The 21,221-nt window shown below is 36.4% G+C and overlaps 1 protein-coding gene and 1 long non-coding RNA gene across 7 annotated transcripts in view; both read right to left on the reverse strand.

Annotated features, from left to right (window-relative positions):
* PIAS2 (protein inhibitor of activated STAT 2) overlaps positions 1 to 6,299 on the reverse strand; it is a 76,943-nt gene extending 70,644 nt beyond the window's left edge. For all 6 annotated transcript variants that reach the window (XM_034643224.1, XM_034643223.1, XM_002918124.4 and 3 more), the window contains exon 1: positions 6,220 to 6,299. The gene's annotated coding sequence lies outside the window, so the exon portion shown is untranslated. The remainder of the gene's footprint in view (positions 1 to 6,219) is intronic.
* Positions 6,300 to 7,812: 1,513 nt separating this feature from the next.
* LOC117796112 lies at positions 7,813 to 21,118 on the reverse strand. The gene is made up of 3 exons (XR_004620481.1): positions 21,053 to 21,118; positions 8,745 to 8,833; positions 7,813 to 8,281 (listed from the first exon to the last, which is right to left on the reverse strand). It is a non-coding gene; the product is annotated as an uncharacterized LOC117796112 (long non-coding RNA).
* Between the last annotated feature and the right edge of the window lie 103 nt (positions 21,119 to 21,221).

Raw genomic sequence — 21,221 nt, forward strand, 5'->3', positions numbered from 1 at the left:
AAAACAAAGGAAACCATCAACGAAATGAAAAGGCCAAGTGTGCAATGGAAGAAAATATCTGCAAATCATGTATCTAGATAAAGGGGATAATATCCAAACTATATTAAGAACTCATAAAAATCAATAGCAAAAAAAAAAAAAAAAAAAGAGTCCAGTTAAAAATCGGGTAGAATCTGCAATGACGCAGATGGTTCTAGATCCAGAGTATTCTGCTAAGAGAAATGTCAGTCAGAGAAAGACAAATACCATATGATTTCCCTCATCTGTGGAATTTAAGACACAAAACAAAACGAGCAAAGCGGGGAAGAGAGAGAGACAAACCAAGAAAGATTCTTAACAACAGAGAACAAACTGATAGTTACCAAAAGGGAGGTGGGTGGAGGGATGAGTTAAAAAGGTGACAGGGATTAACAAGTACACATGTGATGAGCACAGGTGTTGTATGGAAGAGTTGAATCGCTACACTGTACACCTGAAACTAATATTACTCTGTATGTTAACTAACTGGAATTTAAATAAAAACTTCAAAAAATTGGGCAGAAAGTTTGAATAGACACTTTTCAAATAAAGACCTAAGTGACCAACAGAGACATGAAACGATGCTCAGTATAACTAATCATCAGGTAAATGCAAATCAAAACCACACTGAGATATCACCTCACACCTGTTAGAGTGGCCACTCTCAAAGACAACAAATGTTGGTGAGGACGGAGAAAAGAGGGAAAACTCTTGTGCGCTGTTGGTGGTAGAGTAAACGGGTATAACCACGATGGAAAACAGTATGGAGGTTCCTCAAAAAATTAAAAATAGAACTAGTAGAGAATCCACCATTTCTACTTGTGGGTATTCACCTGAAGAAAATGAAAACACTAAAAGGAAATGACATACGCACCCCTTTCAAGTTCACCGTATCATTATTCAAATACAATAGCCAAAATACAGAAACAACCTAATGTCCATAAATGGAAAAACGAATAAAGAATTCACACACACCTCACAGCTTTATATACATAGCAGCTTCTACAGACATATACAATGGAATATTACTCAACCATATAAAAGAATAAAATCTTGCCATTTATGACAACATGGATGGACCCTGAGAGCATTATGCTAAGAGAAATAATTCAGACAGAAATACCATAGGATCTCACTTATATGTGGAATCTAAAAACAAAACGAAAACAAGAACACCAAGCTCACAGATATAGAGAACAGACTGGTGATTCCAGTGGCAGGGGGAGCGATGGGGGAAAATGGGTGAAGGGGATCAAAAGGTACAAAGTTTCAGTTATAAAATAAATATGTTATGGGGATGTAATGTTCAGCATGATAAGTATAGTTAATAACAGCATATTGTGGGGCACCTGGGTGGCTCAGTCAGTTAAGCGTCCAACTCTTGATTTCAGTTCAGATCTTGATCTCAGGGTCATGAGTTCAAGGCCCGCATTAGGCTCCATGCCCAATTAAAAAAAATAGCATACTGTATATTTCAAAGCTGCTAAGAGAGATCTTAAAAGTTCTCATCACGGGGCGCCCGGGTGGCACCGCGGTTAAGCATCTGCCTTCGGCTCAGGGCGTGATCCCGGCGTTATGGGATCGAGCCCCACGTCAGGCTCCTACGCTAGGAGCCTGCTTCTTCCTCTCCCACTCCCCCTGTGTGTTCCCTCTCTCGCTGGCTGTCTCTGTCTCTGTCGAATAAATAAATAAAATCTTAAAAAAAAAAAAAAAGTTCTCATCACAAGATAAATATTTTTGGTAACTGTAAAGTGATGAATATCTACTAGATTCATTGTGGTAATTGTTTTGCAATGCATACAAATATTGTACACCTGAAACTAATAAAATGTTATACATCAATAATACCTCAATTGAGAAAATGATAAAAATACTACCTGAAACTTGAAAAAAATCATTGGGGGGAATGAGTGGAGACACACAAAAAAAAGATAAGAGTTGATCACTGCTGTACAGGGTACAAGGGGAATTCTCTACCTTTGTAAGAATGTTTCCACGTAAAAAGTTTGCTTAAATGGGGGAAGCTAGTTGTGGGTTATATAGCAACTCTCTATACTATCTTCCCAACTTTTCCATAAATCTAAAATTATCGCAAATTTAATCAAGCAAAAATTGTTTGAGGCAGGGAAAAACAGTTTATGATCTAAATACCATTTCCCACAAAAGGAACCCAGGCTCCTTGAGGAAATAGCTAATTGCAAGTCTGGGGTAGAAAATGCACAAGATGAGCCTAGAACATTTTATCATACCGGAAAACAAAGAAGTTACCAAAGACTACTGGAATCTTGTCAGAAGGACACAGAAAACAAACCAGTAGCTCGAGGCAAGGTAACCCAACCATCAAAGAGAACAATAACTACATTAATTCAACCACATCGAATATATTAAAAATCATTTGTTCATAGTAACAATACTTAAAAAAAAACCTCACTGATCTCTGTTATAGGACGCTGAGAAACCAACTCATTATTCTGAAAATTGTTAAAGTAAGGAAAGCAATACAAAAAGATCTATTGGCTCAAAAAAAGCCTTATATTAGATTAATTTGCATAAATGCCAAAAGGGCATTTGAAGAAGTCCTATCCGTTACTGATAAAACCTCTCAATAAACAGGAACAGAATGAAATTCTGTTAACATGAGAAAGGGTAGCTATCAGAAATCAAGAATATCATTCTTAAAGATGAAACCCTAGAAATAAAGACCAATAAAAGATGTTTTCTCATTCAAAATTATTCTAAAGTGTCCAGACAGTACAGATTTTAAAAGAAGCAATATTTATAATTTATAAATGACAGAACTTTCTACACTGAAACTGTTTAAAAATCCACTGAAAAATAAGACCTAATAATAAGTTAAGAAAATTCACTGAGTTATCTCTACATCAAACAGATTTTCAAGCTACTGATCAGGAAAAACAATATTAAAAAAAATAAGTCTAATAACAAAATCTAAACTCCAAAGGCATAAATTTTAAAATTCTGCAACAGCTACATAAAAACAAGACGTAAAAGAACTCTTAAATAAATTAAGAAACATATCATGTTACTAGACAAAAACAGTAAATACTGAAAAGATGTCAATGCCCCTCAACTGTATAAAAATAATAAATTCCAATGAATGACTGAGTTGAGGAGCTTGACAGATTAAAATTTATCATAAAAATAAAATATATAATATGGCAGGTGGTGATGAATACAAAGGACAAAAATAACGGGAGAAAAGGAAACAGGGAATGAAGAGATAAAGGATTTGCAATTTTAAAGAGAGATGGTTTCCCTCAGAAGGTAAATGAATAAGTAACTGAAGGATTAAGAAGACACCTAAAGAATACCTGAGGAAAAGCATTCCAAGACCTTGCATGCAGCAGGTGCAAAAGCCGTGAGTAAGAAAGCACGTCTAACACAGGGAAGGGAGAGTAAAAAGCCCATCAATGCTGAACTAGAGGAATCTAACATAGCACAATGATGACCAAAGAAAATGACAAGCCCCGGAGAGGAAAGTGATTAGCTTAAACAAATATTTATTGTATAAAATTATATTATCAGATTTGTAAGGCTAAGAAATGACAGAACAAAACTGCGAAACAATGGCATGCATCTAAATTGGCAGAGTGGGGAGCGGTTTAAAGCATTCTGTAAGAAAGGAAAAGATAGTTTTAGACTTATATGTATTAAAATTTCAAAAGAAAATTCAAGAAAACTCCAAGAGTATGTGAGTAAACAAAACAAATGTAATTTCACACAAGTAAATGGCAGAAAACATAAGAGGGCAAGAAAAAATAATTAGCCCAAAAGATGGCAAGAAAACAGATTGGGAGACAAAGCACAGAAAAAGCAGGACAGCACAAAATGAAGGAGTAAGGATAAATGCAAATATACCAAAAACCCAACAAATAAAAATGAAATAAACTTTCCAGTTAAAACAGCAAGATTAGCGAATATCACCACAGAAATCACAGACATCAAAAAAATACAGGAATACTAAGAACAACTCTATACACATGAATTTGGGGATTTATATGAAAAGGACCAATTCCTTGAAAAATACAAATTATGAAACTCACCCAATATGAAATAGATCATTTGAATACCCCTTCAACTACTCAGGAAATCTAATTCATAATTTTAAAACTCCCCAAAATAGGGGCACCTGGGTGGCTCAGTTAAGCATCCAACTCTTAATTCTGGCTCAGGTCATGATCTCAGGGTTGTGAGATCGAGCCCCACATGAGGCTCCACATTCAGCATGGAGTCTGCTTGAGATCTCTGTCCCTCCCCCTGCTACTCATGCAAATAAATAAATAAATAAAATCTTCAAAAAAAAATTAAAAAATAAAACTCCCCAAAAGTAAATGATCAGGCCTAAATGGTTTTACTGGAGAATTCTACCCAAACATTTAAAGAATTAACACCAATCTGATCTAATTTCTCCCAGAAAACAGAAGATGAGAGAATACTTCCAAATTCATTTTATAAAGCTAACATTACCCTGATGGCAAAACTAAACAAAAACAGTATGAAAAATAAGACTACAAACCATCACAAATATAGATGCTAAAATACTTAACAAAATGTTAGCACACAGAACTTAGTAATATATAAAAAGAATTATATACCATGACCATGTGAGGTTTATTCCAGGACTAGAAGGCTGGTTCAATGTTTGAAATCAATGTAGTATACCCCCCCTTTTTTTTGGTAGTATACCCTTATTAATAGCTAAAAACAGAAAACCACATGATTTTAACAGTCAATGCAGAAAAAGCATCTGACAAATTCAACACCCACTCGTGATAAAAATTCTCAGAACAGAAACAGGGAACTTCCTCAACTTGATAGAAATCACCCACCAAAAAATCTATAGCTAACATTACACTTAATGGTAAAAGACTGAATGCATCACCATAAGACTGGGAACAAGACAAGAATGTCAATTCTCACCCTATTAATCAGAATAGTGCTGTAAGTGCTGGATAAGGGAAAAGACAAGAAAAGGAAATAAAAGGCATACAGGCTGGAAAGAAAAAAAAAATTTTTAAACTGCCTGTATTTGCAGATCCCAAAGAATCTATAAAACAACTCTTACAACCAATAACTGAGTTCAGCAAGGTTGCAGGAGACAGAGCAATACACAAATACCAATCACATCCCTATATACTAACAACGAATATACAGAAACAAGTTAAAAACACAATACTATTTATAATCATTCCAAAAAAATAAAAATACACATTTAAAAATATAACAACACACATACAGGACTTGTATACTGAAAACTATAAAATGCTAACAAAAGAAGTCTAAGAAAATTTAAATGAACAGATCCTCCAACGGCTTTTAAGACTCAATAAAGAAACTACATCAATTTTCCCTAAACTGACACAGATTTAACACAATTTCAACCCAAATCCCACCAAGACTTTTTTATATTTAAGATTATTCTAAAATTTATATGGAAAGGCAAAGGAACTAGAAAAGCATTAAAACAATTTGAAAAAAATAGAAATCAGTCTATTCCATTTCACAACTTAGCTCTGTAATCAAGACTGTGTGGTATGTGGTATTAGCAAAGGTAACACATAGGTCTATGGAACAGAATAGAGAATCCAGAAACAGACCTACACAATATGCCCAAATAGTTTTTGACAAAGGTGCAAAAGTAACTCAATTGAGGAAATACTGCCTTTCAACAAAAGGTGCTGAAGCAAATTATACATCCAACTACGTCTTACATTTTATACAAAAATTAACTCCAAATGGATCATGGACTTAAACGTTCAAATAAAACTACAAAACTTTTAGGAAAAAGCATAGAAGAAAATCTTCAGGAACTAGGGCTAGGCAAAGAGTTCTTAGACTTGACATTCAAAGCAAAATCTACAAAAGAAAAAAATAAACACTGGACTTCACCGAAATTAAAAACTTGTGCTCCGCAAGACCCTGTTTAAAAAGATGAAAAAACAATCAACACACTTGGCAACGGTATTTGCAAACCACATATCCAACAAAGGATGAGTATCTACAATACTCTCGAACCCCAACAGAAAAAAAAAAATCCAATTTAAGAAAGGGCAAAAGGCATGAAGAGACATTTCATCAATAAGGATATACCGATAAAAAACAAGCACATGGAAATATGTTATCATTAGGCACTAGGGGAGCGCAAATTAAAATCTCACTGAGGTGTAGCTAGATACATACCAGAATGACTAAAATGAAAAACAGTGAGAACACCAAATGCTGGCGAGGATGCAGAGAAACTGGATCACTCCATACATTGCTGGTAGGGATGTAAAATGGTACAGCCACTCTGGAAAACAGTTCGGCAAGTTCTTAAAAAACTATGTATACAATAATCATATACCCCAGGAATTGCACTCCTGGGTATTTTTATCCCAGAGAAATGAAAACTTACGGTCACAAAAAAACCTATGCAGAAATCTTAAAGCACTTTTATTCATAACAGCCCAAAACTCTAAACAACATGGATATCTTTCAACAGGTAAATGGTTAAACAAATCCAAACCATGAAATACTAGTCAGCAATAAAAAGGGATGAGCTATCAATACATAAAACAACATGAATGACTCTCCAGAGAATGATGCTTAGTGGAAAAAACCAAACCCAAAAGTTACATACCGTATGATGCCATTTATATAACATTCTTGGAAAAGATGAAACCATAGAAATGAAAAACAGATGACTGGGTCTGAGATATTAAGGGGGTGAGAAGAAAGTGAGTGTGGCAATAAAAACTGACAATAAGAGGGATCCTTAAAGTGATGGAAATGATCTATACCTTGATTATGTCAATGTCAATATCCTTGTAGTATTGTGATACTGTTCTATGGTTTTCAAGATGTTAGCACTGTGAGAAACTTGGTAGAGTACATGAAATGTCTGTACTACTTCTCACAACTGTGAGTAAATTGACAATTTTCTTAATAAAAAGTTTAATTTAAAATTACAAAGACCAAGATCACTAGAGATTAATATTTTTAATCCAATAGCATGATATTCACAAGAGAGAAAACTAAAAGAACACAAAAACGTAGGGGGAGGGAGAATTTTTAAAATCAGGCAAAATTAGTTGACCAAAAGAGAATAGCACAGGTATAATATGAAACAGGAGTGTAAAATATAAAGAACATTCAAAGGCATAGCGTCAATACAGAGAGTAAAAGCTCCAATTCAACAGGAAAATAGAAGCATAAACTTTCATGTACTAGCAACAATTTAAACCATATTTTAAAACTTAGTAGAACTATAAGAAAAAAACAGGGGAAAAATATTCTTCTAGAAGATTAACATACTTCTGCTTCTAAAAACATATGGAAGATTTGAACAGAATTAACAGCCTATCTACTAGAACATAAAACTGTGCTTACGAATGGAAAATCCACATTCTGTTCCATGTACAAACAAAAATAAAAACTGACCACAGTCTTATAACAGATTTCAAAAGATCAGTATCATACATATCATGCTTCCAAACTACAACACATTTACAAATCAATAACTAAAGAAACTCCCATAAGTTTGGAAATAAAAACTTTTAAATAACTCATAAAGAATTCACAGTGAAAAACAGAAAAATACAAGTGAAAAATAACGAAAACACTGCACATCAAAACTTGTGTGATGAAGAGAAAACAATGGAGACCTATATTAAAACATTGAAAATTTAAAAAGCAAGGCATCCAACTTAAGAAATTAGAGAAAGAATAAAAATAAACACCCAAAAAGTATAAAGTAAATAAAGAGCAGAAATTAATGAAATGGGGGAGGGATACACTGAAAAGCATAAGAAAAAAAAAGTTCAAAAATCTGATCTTTTAAAAGTCTTTAAAAATTGACGAACTTTTAGTTTTTACTATTGATCAAGAAAAAAAGGCATTAAAAGAAAAAAGATAAAAGGGACATAAACTACAGGTACTACAAAATTAGAGATTAACAACTTAATACCATAAATTCAAGAACATGAACGAAACAGACAACTTCCTATAAATGTATAACCTACCAAAACTGGCTTGAAAATTGAAATATGAACAATCCTATAAGCAAAGTAATTGAATCAGTGGTTAAGAAGTATCCCACAGGGGCGCCTGGGTGGCACAGCGGTTAAGCGTCTGCCTTCGGCTCAGGGCGTGATCCCGGCGTTGTGGGATCGAAGCCCCACATCAGGCTCCTCTGCTGTGAGCCTGCTTCTTCCTCTCCCACTCCCCCTGCTTGTGTTCCCTCTCTCGCTGGCTGTCTCTATCTCTGTCAAATAAATAAATAAAATCTTTTAAAAAAAAAAAAAAAAAAAAAAGAAGTACCCCACAAAGAAAACACCAGTAACAATTTTATCAGGGAGTTCTACCGAACACTTAAACAGATCATTCTAATCTTACATAAATTCTTCCAGAAAAAGAAGAGTATATTTTTTATGGATCAATATTACTAATTATTAGAAGCAAAAATCTTAAATTAACTATCTTCAGTTTGAGTCCAATAATGAAAAAAGAGACAAATCAGGATTGACTTTATGCTTGAAACACACAAATTTCACCCTGTTAACAGATTACAAAAGAAAAACATCTTCTCAAAAAATGCAGAGAAGGCTTTTGATAAAATTCAACATCCATTTATTACTTTTTTAGATTAGCAAACTAGTTACAGAAAGGAACATCCTTAACCTGAAAAGATTATCTACAATAAACCTACAGCAAGCATCATACTTAACTGTGAAACTTTGAAAGCATTCCCTTTAAAATCAGGAACAAGATCAGGATGCCCCCATCACCGCTTCTATTCAACATTGTACTGGAGATCCTAGCCAGCACATTAAGACAAGAAAAAGAAAGAAAAAAAAGCATAAGAATTGGAAAGGAGGAAACAAAGAGGTCATTATTCACAGATAGGTCTGTCTACACAAAAAAATCCAAAAGAATTCTACAGATAATTTATCATAATTAGGAGTAGAGCAAGGTTGTTACACAAAGTCAAAACTGTACTTCTATAAACCAGCAAGGTAGAAAATATAATTATGAAAAGATGCCATTTATGATTCGATACAAAAACAAAGTACCTAAAAATAAATCTAACAAAATATTTGCAATAGTTTAGTTGAAGAAAATTATAAAACTTTATGAAAGACATTGTAAAAGACCTAAATAAATGGAGATTACAATGTTCGTGGTTCAGAAAACTTTCTCTCCAAACTGATTTACAGATTCAATGCATTTCCCATCAAAACCCCAACAGATCATGCATGTTTGTGTGTGTCTACATAACTTAGAAAAATGATTTTAAAATTATATAAAGGATCAAACGGCCAAGAAGTACCCTAAAGAACTACAAGGCAGGAGGAGTTGGCCTACTTCTTCTCCCACGGTGACTGAGTAGACTGAGACCAACCTTCCCTAAGAAAATTTAAAAACTGAAGGTAATATAAAACACATCCATTTGAAGACATGAAGCAGTATAAAGTCAGCAAGGACCTGAGAGGCCAATGCTGTGGAAAGAAGGGAAGTGTAGAAAATGGAGCCCATCATTTAATGCCTCTTTTCCCCTGGAAATATCTGCCAATGGGAAAAGGGCAATGGATAAGTTGAGAAGTCAAGATCTTTGAACAGATTTATAGGGCTGGGGAAATGAGAAGATTATTTGCAAAGTATAACCTGCAAGAGCTGTTATATGGGATATGTAATGAACTCCTACAAATCAGTATGAAAAAGACAGATGGCCCAATATAAAAATGGGCAAAAAAATTGGCAAAGCCATGTCACAAAAGATATCCAAATGGACAACAAGCATATTAAAAGGGACTTAACATCATAACTCATTAGTAGAATGCAAATTAAAACCACTAAACATTCACTAAAACATCTAAAATTAGAAGAGTGGACAAGAAAGAATGTGAAGCAACTGGAACTCTTATTATTTTGCTAGTGGAAGAGAATGAACAAATTACAACTATATACCAGTGAATCTTGCAAACAAAACTGAGGGAAAAAGTCAGACACAAAAAATATATACACCATACAGTTCCATTTATATGAGTTTCAAAAAACAGACAAAACTAATCTAAGACTAATGTCAAGCCAGTAGTATCTTTGAAGAGACAGAGGTTAGTCACTGAGAGCTAACTCAAGGGGAGTCTCTAGGGTCCTGGTAATGTTCTATTTTCTTCATTTGCATTTGGTTATATTGAAAAAATTCACCCAGATGTATTCTTATAATCTATGTATTTCCTACATGAATGCCCTATATCAACAGAAGTTTGTTTTTGTGAAACTTGTTATAGAGTTGGAGTACTTAAGACAAGGTGATGGCGCTGTTAGTGCAGATTAAAAGATTAGAATCCGGAATGCACAAACAGATCCAATTGTAGAACTATTACAAGTTAGTAAGTAAAAAAGTTTTTTTTAAGCCTAGTACAACATGGACAAGAGACATAAAACAGGTAATAGAAGCTCAGAAGAGTCAAGAAAATGTTATAAGCATAATAAAAGATGCTCACTTTCACTACCAAAGGGAAAAATTAAAAACAAATGAAATTTTTTGGGGCGCCTAGGTGGCTCAGCGGTTAAGCATCTGCCTTCGGCTCAGGGCGTGATCCTGGCATTAAGGGATCGAGCCCCACATCAGGCTCCTCTGCTATGAGCCTGCTTCTTCCTCTCCCACTCCCCCTGCTTGTGTTCCCTCTCTCGCTGGCTGTCTCTATCTCTGTCGAAAAAAATAAATAAAATCTTTAAAAAAAAAAAATGAAATTTTTACTCATGCAAAAACTTTCAATTTGATAAAAGTGTTAGTGAGAAAGGTAAATAATGAAAACTTCTACATTATTGGAGAGAACAAATACCAATACAATCCTCTTTGGAAAATAACCCGGCATCATCCAGTACTGCTGAAGACGCACATATCCTTAAATCCCAGCAATTCTGCTCCTAGAATTTCTACAGTGAAACATACAAATATCTACACTAAATGAAACTAATAAAAATCACAGTGCCAAATCAGTGCAGATTAAGTTCACAGAATTTTTCTTTTATTGCATTTTCAGAACATTTTGGGTTTCAGAAGTATGAATAAGGATGTGAGGATCTATAGTAGGAAAAAAATGGAAACTACACAAATTTCCAACAAGAGAACGGATAAACTGGTATTCATACGATGGAAAATTAAAAACAATAACAAACAAAAAAACCCCAAATACAGCATCATTCCATTTGTATGCAATTTTTAAATACTTAAAAACTTACATATATAGATATAATATAAATATAATTTTATATATTTACATACTGTGGATAAAATCAGGAAAGGGCACCCTGCTGACCTAAACGATTTCTTAACTTACATGATGGCTACATACATGTTGATTTACCTATACCTTACCTGTTATAATCTTTTGTACCTATTAAATAACTTAAATATTTTCAAAAAATTAGCGTAGTATACCCAAATACACAAAGCATGATTACAATAAGAGAACTGTCTCAAGAGCTCTTTTTAAAGGAATTAGCATCCTCAGAGAACTCAAGGTATTTTCCCCCATAAAGTGAGGACAAATTGCTATTGAAAGAATAAAGCTTCTATAAACTAAAAATATAATCACTAAAATAAATCCTGTAGAGGAGTTCAAAGACAAAATCAAGGAAATCCTCAGACAGAAACAAATACATGTCAATCTAGAAGTCCAACTTTCACCCCTCAAGTCTCAAAGAAAACAGGAGAGAAAGAAATTATCAAAGAAATAAAAGATATTCCCCACACCTGAAAAATTTTAGAACTAAAAAGTTACCCCAACAATGAAAAAAAAAAGACTTACAACTAGACACATTTCACAAAATACCAAAGATAAAAAGATTACCACAAAGATTTTAAACAAGGTGACTACAAAAGGATAACCGTCAGATTTGTAATGGAACTCCATTAGCAACAATGGGTGTTTTAAGTTCCTAGGGCAAAGCTTTCAAACTTTGGTAGGAAAAACTGATCACCAATTTATAATTCTATATCTAAACTTCCAATCAGGAACAAAGGCAAGTCATTTTCAGACACTGAAGAAATCAGACTGTTTATCACCACGTCTATCCTAAAACCACCACTCGAGATTATATTGCAATAATAACAAAAGAGGAATTTAAAGAAGAAAGACATGGGATTCAAGCAAAAGACCTAATCCAGGAGTGCAATGTAATCCCAGGATGACAGCTGTACAGCAGATCTAGAAAACAAGCTGCCCAAATTAGAAAAGGAAGGTTGAGAGCTCCAGAAAACCTATCTTCAAGAAAAGTTGAATGGTTACAAATAAGAACACATGATAATATCAAATTTAAAAAATAACTTCCATGAGTTCTCCTCACTCAAGCAGGACTTTATAATTCTCCTTTAAGGAGCACAGGTTTAGTAACAGAAGTTCCTCTATAGCTCCAAGTGATGTGGTTTCAAAGTGACTAATGTTTCTATCAGGATACATACTACAAAGGGCGGTCCATTACTCAATTTCTAGACTCTTCCTAGAGAAGCACAAAAAGTTTAGAAGTGTTATAAACCTTAATATAAATGCTAAAATCTTGACAGTGCAATACAAAATGAAGGCTGGAAGAAGAAGAAGAGTGGAGGTAGAAGAAATAAAGGGAAATGGATGGGTGCTAAATCCGCTGAGAGACTGGGAACTGAAGAGATACTGTCTAAAACTGATAGGTCAAGAAACAGAAGTTTAACTATTACAAAAAGTTAATACCAACTAACAACAGAATTAAGAACAAAAATGTAACTGGTAGAAGACATAGTTGGCCAACAGACACATGATAAGATGCTCAACATTGCTCATCATCAGGAAAATGCAAATCAAAACCACAAGATATCACCTCACACCTCTCAGAATGGCTAAAATCAACAACACAAGAAACAACAGGTGTTGGCAAGTATGTGGCAAAAGCGGCACCCTCTTGCACTGTTAGTGGGAATGCAAACTAGTGCAGCCACTTTGGAAAACAGTATGGAGGTTCTTCAAAAAGTTAAAAATACAACTAATTTACGATTCAGCAATTGCACTAGATTTTTACCCAAAGAATACAAAAATACCAATTCAAAGGAATACATGCACCCCTGTATTTATAGCAGCATTATCTACAATAGCCAAATTACAGAAGCAGCCCAAGTGTCCATCAATAGGTGAAGGATAAAGAAGACGTGGTGTGTATGTGTGTGTAATCTACTACTACTACTACTACTACTACTACTACTACTACACACACACACACACACACACACACAGAGGAATATTACTCAGCCATAAAAAAGAATGAAATTTTGCCATTTGCAATGACAGGATTGGAGCTAGAGAGTATATGCTAAATGAAATAACTCAGAGAAAGACAAATACCACATGATTTCATTCATATGTGGAAGAAACAAAACAAAGGGAAAAAAAGAAACAGACAAATCAAGACACAGACTTTTTTTAATGATATATTTTTGAAATTCTGTTTGTCAGAAAGAAAGAGAGAGAGAGAGAGTGTGTGCGCACAAGCAGGGGGACTGCAGGCAGAGGGAGAAGCAGGCTCCCTGTTAAACCAGGAGCCCGATATGGGACTTGATCCCAGGACCCTGGGATCATGACCTGAGCCGAAGGTAGATGCTTAACCAACCGAGCCACCCAGGCGTCCCTAGACTTTTAACTATAGATAACAAAGGAGAGATGGATGGGGGATGGGTGAACTAGGTGATGGGGATTAAGGTGGGCACTTGTGATGAACACTGCTTGATGTACAGAAGTGCCGAATCACTATATTGTATGCCTGAAACTAATATTACACTGTATGTTAACTGGAATTTAAATTAAAGCTTAAAAAAATAATAATAAAAAATATAACTGGTACAAATCAATATGCTAGGAAAAGTGGAAAACATAACGATCTAAATTAACTACTAGACTCAAGCAACAGACACTGTTCAGAATTGAAAGAAAAATCAAGATACAGAAAGATATGTGGTGTTTTTGAGTTTGGGGATTAGCATAAAGAAAAAAAAAAACTAAAAACAAAAACACCCAAACATGGTTAAAGATAGTTATGTCAGGAGTGGAATCTACTGGGAAAGAAAGAAAGGGCTTTTATTTTTCCTTCTGAATTTTCCTGAACTACCTGTACAAGTATTGCTTTCATTTGGGAAAAACAATGAGGAATGGAGATAAGAATAAAAATTATTATTAAAACCATTTTCCAGGGGCACCTGGGTGGCTCAGTCAGTTAAAGTGCCCACTTGTGATTTCGGCTCAGGTCATGATCTCAGGGTCCTGAGAACAAGCCCCTAATGGGGCTCCACTCTCAGCATGGGGCCTGCTTGAGATTCTCCATCTGCCTTTGCCCCTCCTCCCACTCATGCTCTTGTGCAAGTGAGCTCTCTCACGTGTGCATGCTCTCTCTTTCTCTCTCTCAAAATAAATAAGTCTTCAAAAACAAAAACATTTTCCAGGTTGGGGCATCTGGGTGGCTCAGTCAGTTAAGAGTCTGACTCTTGATTTTGGCTCAGGTCATGATCTCAGGGTGGTAAGACTGAGCCCTGTGTCAGGCTCTGCACTGAGCATGGAGTGTGGAGCCTGCTTGGGATTCTCTCTCCCCCTTTCCCTCGGCTCCCCCCGCCCACTTGTGCACACATGCGCACACGTTTTCAATAAATAAATAAAATGTTTTTTTAAAAAAAACAACCATCTCCCAGGTTAAAGAAAAAGTGAAATAATTTGGCCAAGGTCATACAGTCAATAACCATGCATCCCCAAAGCTAATGTCAAGAAAAGAAAAGAAAAGAAAAGAAAAGAAAAGAAAAGAAAAGAAAAGAAAAGAAAGGAAGAGGAGACAGGAAGGAAAGAAAGAAGAAAGAAAACAACCTTCCGCAACATAATCAAGAACAGCTTTTACTGACCTATATGAATAATCAAATGGAGAGCTCTGAAGGCTATGTTAGGTTTATATTGTTCTCTGCAAAGTCACAAAAATTCTTATTTGTTTTAAACCACTTTTCCAAAAAAGTCTAGAAAAAAAGCCACATTACCAGGGGTGGGGGTTCAAAGTAAACATTCATAGAGAATAGATCAGACTATGATACCAACTGATTCCATATATTACTTTTATTTCAACTGTGAAACTTCTTAAATTTGGTCCTGAACAAAAAGAGATTAGCTGTAAGGATAACTCAGGGGAGAAAGAATCATCCTTCAATAAATAATATGGGAAAGTGGATATCCACATGCGAAAGAAGTTCGATCCCCACCTCACGCCATAAACAAAAATTAACTCAAAATGGATCAACAATCTAAATGTAAAAACTAAAACTATAAACCCTTATATGAAAACAGACATAAATCTTTTTGTCTTTATAAATCTTTATGACACTGGATTAGGCAATGATTTCTTACCAAAATCACAAGCAAGAAAAGAAAAAAGTTATAAATTAAACTTTGTCAAAATTAAAAAAACTTTTGTGCTAAAGGACATTATGGAGAAAGTGAAAAGACAGTCTATAAAAAGGAGTAAAATATCTGCAAACCATATATCTAATAAAGAACTTGAACTTAAAAAAAAAACCAAATTTAAAAAATGGGCAAAAGGTTTGAATAGACATTTTTCCAAAGAAAATACAAATGGCCAATAAGCACATGCAAAGATGCTCAACATCTTTGTTCAGCATTAGTCACCAGGGAAATGCAAATCAAAACCACAATGAAATACCACTTTACACCCATGTGGGTGAGGAAACGGAGAAGTTAGGACTCTTATAACTAGCAGTAGGAATGTAAAATGATAGAGCAGTTTGGGGAAAATTTGGCAGTTCCTCAAACACTTAAACATGGAGTTACCATGTGTACCCGCAATGCCACCCCTAGGTAACTACCCAAAATAACTGAAAACATATGTCCACACAAAACTTATACACAGATGAATGTTCATACTAGTCAAAGAGTGCAAAAAACCCAAATATACATAAACTCATGACTAAACAAACAAAATGTGGTATGCTCCATACAATGGAGTATAATTCAACCATAAAAAGGAATGAAGCACTGCTACATGCTACAACACAAACCTTGAAAAGGTTATGTTAAATGAAAGAAGCCACACACAAAAGGCCTTGTGTATGATTCTATCTCTATGAAATGTCTAAAACAGACTAATTCATAGAGAGATGTCTAAAACAGACAAATTCATAGAGACAGAAAGTAGATTACTGGAAGCTGAGGGCTGGATGAAAGGAGGAGAGGGAGTGACTGCTAATGGGTACTGGGTTTCTTTTGGGGTGATGAAAATGTTCTGGAATTAGATGGTGGGGATGCCTGCACAACTTTGTGAACAGACCAAAACCACTTTAAAAGGCTGAATTTTATGGTATGTAAATTATATCTCAATTAAAAAATTTAAAGTAGCTAAGATCCAATCCAGAAAAACAAAGGCAAAAAGCTGAGAAAAGAGAAACATCTGAAGGATGTTATATTTAGAAGAGTGTCAGCTTTATCAGAAAAGATATTATGGAGGGAGTCCACAGACCTAAGGAGCAAACAAATGCAAAAGTATCTACAAAAGCTAAGAAAACACTTATTTACTATTAAAAATTATCTATTTAACTTAAATATTGAGTTTTGAATGTGCTTTCAAAGACATGACCTCAAATGAAGTTGTGTCCTGAAATTTTAGTTGTGTACCACTCATGACTTTGAATCACATGGTAGATTCAGTTGCATCTACCACATCTATTAGTCTACTTCCTTGCCCAATAGTTGGGGAGTATGACAGATGACGAATTCTAACCTCAAATCCCGCATTAACTTCCTATTCTCCCTCTATATCCTAGCAGCAACTGAAGCTACCAGAATGGCAAGCCTTCTAGGTAAAGAACCAAACACTCAAGACTTCTAGGCAGAAAATTTCTGTTATAGGATTACTTAAGACTCTTAGCATAAAAGATCTTCTGCATTTGGTTTGCCAGTATCTGTTAAGAAAGTTATGATGGGGCGCCTGGGTGGCTCACTTGTTGGGCATCTGCCATCAGCTCGGGTCACGATGGGATCAAACCCCGCATTGGGCACCCTGCTCGGTGGGAGGCCTGCTTCTCCCTCTTCCACTCCCCCTGCTTGTGTTCCCTCTCTCACTGTCTCTCTCTCTGCCAAATGAATAAAATCTTTAACAAAAAAAAAAGTAAGTTATGATGACTCACTCTTTCACTAGCCCAAATACATACACTGCACACACATTCACTCTCAATTCTCTGACAGACATGGAGATAATAAACTCAAGGCACAAAAGGAAGGGATGAGGAATACAGGAGAGAAGGAGAGAGGACCTTTATTTTTTTTTTAAATAATTTTTTATTATGTTATGTCACCATACAGTATATCCTTAGTTTTTGATGTAGTGTTTCATGATTCATTATTTGCATATAACACCCAGTGCTCCATGCAATATGTGCCCTCCTTAATACCCATCACCGGCCTATCCCAACAGAGAGAGGACCTTCAAAGAAAAAAATATGTTACTGCAATAGATTCCCCCCTCCATCTCCACACTTGAGTGGTGAGAGGTAAGGAGAGTGGATTAACCAGGTTAAATTATAGCAGGAATCTTTTTAAGAACTGCCAAAAGACTGCACCAACAGCCCACAATATACAATTATGAACTGGAGGAGAAAGACAAGGGTAAAAAAGCCACTCTGGGGGGTTCCTGGGTAGCTTAGTCAATTAAACATCCCACTCTTGATTTCAGCTCAGGTCATGATCTCAGGGTCGTCAGACTGAGCCCCATGTTGAGCTCTGCACTCATCGGGGAGTCAGCTTGAGATTCTCTCTCCCTCTCCCCCTCCGCCCCGGACAACTCGAACTCAAGCTCACTCTCTAAAAAAAAAAAAGCCACTCTGGTTGAAGAAGAAATGAGGAACTTCAGAACCCCGACTATTCAGCCTCTGCTCCATCCCTGTGCTTAGCTCTGCTAGAGACTATTTCATACAGAAAGGAGGGTGGCAGTGACAGAGGTCCAAGCCATCAGATCTTATGAGCTTGTCCCAGGTAAATTCACAACTAGTTAATCTGCAAACTAGTTAATTCAGAAACTTCTACCAACATAAATGCTATAAACAAGCAACCAGTGAATTGAATAATTTCTTCTCTAGTACCTTGAAAGCTCTGAATACATGATGTTTATTATAAGCACCCTTGACTACTCAGCCCACAATTTCCATTTACAGAGAACTTGCTCCTTCCTTTCCCCCAAACCATCAAGATAATCTCATGACTCAGGTTTGTGCGCTAGGGCTCTAAACTTCTGGTCATAGATGATTAGAACAGAAGTGGACCCTCACCTAAGCTCAGCCAGTGAGATCCTCTCTCAGAAGAACTAGAAGAAAGGTGGGCTGATATTCTATTAAAATGAAAGCAGCAAAGTGTAGGGCTGCCATATTCTGCTATGACCGGACAAGACCTCTGGTATTGGCTTACATAGCAGTCTCAAAAACTAAAATCATCTGGCAGCCTCTTAAGGTTCCACAGGAGTTGCCTCATCAAATAACCACCACGCCCACCCCAAGCTTACAAAGCAAAGGCACAGGAGTCACCAAAGCACAGTGAGGATGACCTTTCCCAGAATTCCTGACCTCCAGTACAGGAGATGGCTTCACCAGCCAGAAGTGACCTGCTCCGGTTATACATGCCCCTAGGGAGTAGCCCTGAATGATAACGGATAAAGATAATGGAAATCCTCTCAGCAGCAGTATGGGCAGCCAAATATGTGACATCCAGGTCAGCTATTTCCTCTACTGCCAAGTTAGCCAACAAAATAATGCTGCCCATTTTTCCCCGGTCCTTTAATTTACTTAACAATCTCTCTGACCCTCACAGAATATATTCTGAAGCAGAGACCATTTAGAATGCCCTACATGTTTCTTCCTCTTTTCCTCCTTTCTAATTAGATTTTCAGTCAGCTGTCCTGTTTCCCCTCCAGTATTATATGTCACGTAAGAAGGGCACTGGCTATTTACCATTGTTTAGTTCACAGACTGCAGGCTGATGGCTAGCAGCACCACGTGGACCTGAAGGAAACTACACAGAGCAGGATAGCTCAGACTCTGAAAAGCATGGACTCTAAAGCTGGACATCTGAGATTAAAAATCCCAGGTCTTCCAGCTCAAACTGTGTCAGGTTACTCAAGCTGTTTCAATTTCTTCTGACAATTTCTTCTAACAATTTTATTACAACTGTGAGAATCAAACAGGTATGTGAAGTGCTCAGACCAGAGCCAGGCATGTAATAACCACTTATATTATAGTGGATATCTATCATCATCATCATCACAGTTTGAAATGGGGGTAGGGCACAGAGACTGTTCATTTTTAAATGTATAAGATGCTGCTGAGCAACTAGGGCAAAGACTGGGGTGGATAACTCTTCCAGCATCTACACCCTTCCCCTCCTCTGAAAACTCTTCCCAGTCACCCTCTGTTGGGCACCTTATGTGAACCGTGCAGGAGGGGCCATCTTCCATCAAGTGCAGGGAGAAGCAAAGACAGGTGATTTCCAGAAAGTTATGATGAAGCTGACCCACAAAACAAATTGTAGAGGGCAAGGTGGGGGAGGGGGAAGAAGAAGGAGGGAGAGAAAAGAGGTGGGGGGAGTTAAGGGGGGAGGAGGAAGGGACAGGCACACCCAAAGAAAAAAAAGCATCTTTGGTTTCCAACCACTTTGCAGTTCCTGGTTCCACTCGAACTTTAGCACTGATTGCCGTTTCTGCCCTATACTAGTAAATAAATCCTCCCTTTTTATTAAGCTTTGACCAACAACATTTATAAAAGTCTAATGCAAGTCTTGGAAAATTTTTCAACAAAAAACCTTAGAAGAGGATAAATTGTACACGTTACTACTCAAAAACTAAGAGGATATTGCAGGTAAAAAACAATTTTAACTTCAAACTTCAGTCTCCTCAACCAATCCCTAAGCCTAATGCATTCATTTACATAGATGAGGCTCAGGCCTGGTTGTTTCAAAGCTCCACAGGTGTTAAAAGCTCTACACTCTGAGACATTAAAACTCCTCCACTTCCCAATACGAATACCCTTTACCTACTATCATGGTTCTCTGTATAAACTAATATAGGGCATAAAATGCATTAATGTACAATTCTTTCCGAAACAACAGAAGGAAAAATGGCAGGTATTATGCAAACTGTAACACACTCTCCCTCTAGATCGCAATCACCAATACGTTCTTTTGCTGATGTCCACCGTACCAGCCAGGTGAACAGCCAACAGTCTTCCCGACTCCATCCCTCGCAGAAAGAAACAATAAACATACAAAACTGAATCTTTTACCAGATTCCTCTTCCTTCTTATTCCAAAAAAGTAACCCTAACATATAGCCTGTTATGCAAAAGAACTGCCGTTAATTTCAAGTTCACATTCATCTTTTTTTTTTTTAAATCAGGGTTTCCGTCCTTAAGTATTCCATTTCTGTCGCCAGTAATTCAGCAATCCATAAAAAATAAAGCCTGTTCGCTTACCATAGTTTAGTTTCAGTTGAGGACTCTGAAGGTTATCAGCCCAGGGAAAAATATCTTTTCCGTTCTACCCCCAGCACACCCATTTTCAAACCTCTACTATACAAAGATATCAACAGTAAAGTTGTGACCTTGTTCTAAGGCTAGAAAGAAAAATGTTTTCCCTCAAGAGCAAAACGAGTTCACAAACAAACCTCATGACAACACGGCCTTTGCGGGTGTCTTACCATGGCACTAAGAAAATATCAAGCTTTAAGGTCGATTATTAAACGCAGTGCTCCCAAAAGACCACGCTTCTCTCCAAGAGGAAGCAACGGTAGGAGGAAGGGGCATTTCTCGTGACAGATCTCACTACACGGTAGCATCACCCATAAGAAAAGAAAGGATTCCTAAACGCAACTTCACGTTTCAGAGAACAGTCTCCCCACCAAATGAGTAACGTGTAGACTTCTGAATCGCCACACACACGTACACCCATGAAGGTGGAAAAGCAAATTCCGCTTCCTACCTCAGCCCTTACACGAGGAAGTCGGGTCTCCCACGAGCCCCTCCCGACGGCGGCCCCCGCCACATGCCAGGTGTGCGGACCCCCGGCGGGACCCACCGGCCAATGGAAAAAAAAAAAAAAAAAAAAAAAAAAAAAAAAAAAAAAAAAAAAAAAAAAAAAAAAAAAAAAA

The sequence above is a fragment of the Ailuropoda melanoleuca genome, chromosome 14 (genome assembly GCF_002007445.2).
Source record: "Ailuropoda melanoleuca isolate Jingjing chromosome 14, ASM200744v2, whole genome shotgun sequence".
In the NCBI taxonomy this organism is placed as follows: Eukaryota; Metazoa; Chordata; class Mammalia; order Carnivora; family Ursidae; genus Ailuropoda; species Ailuropoda melanoleuca.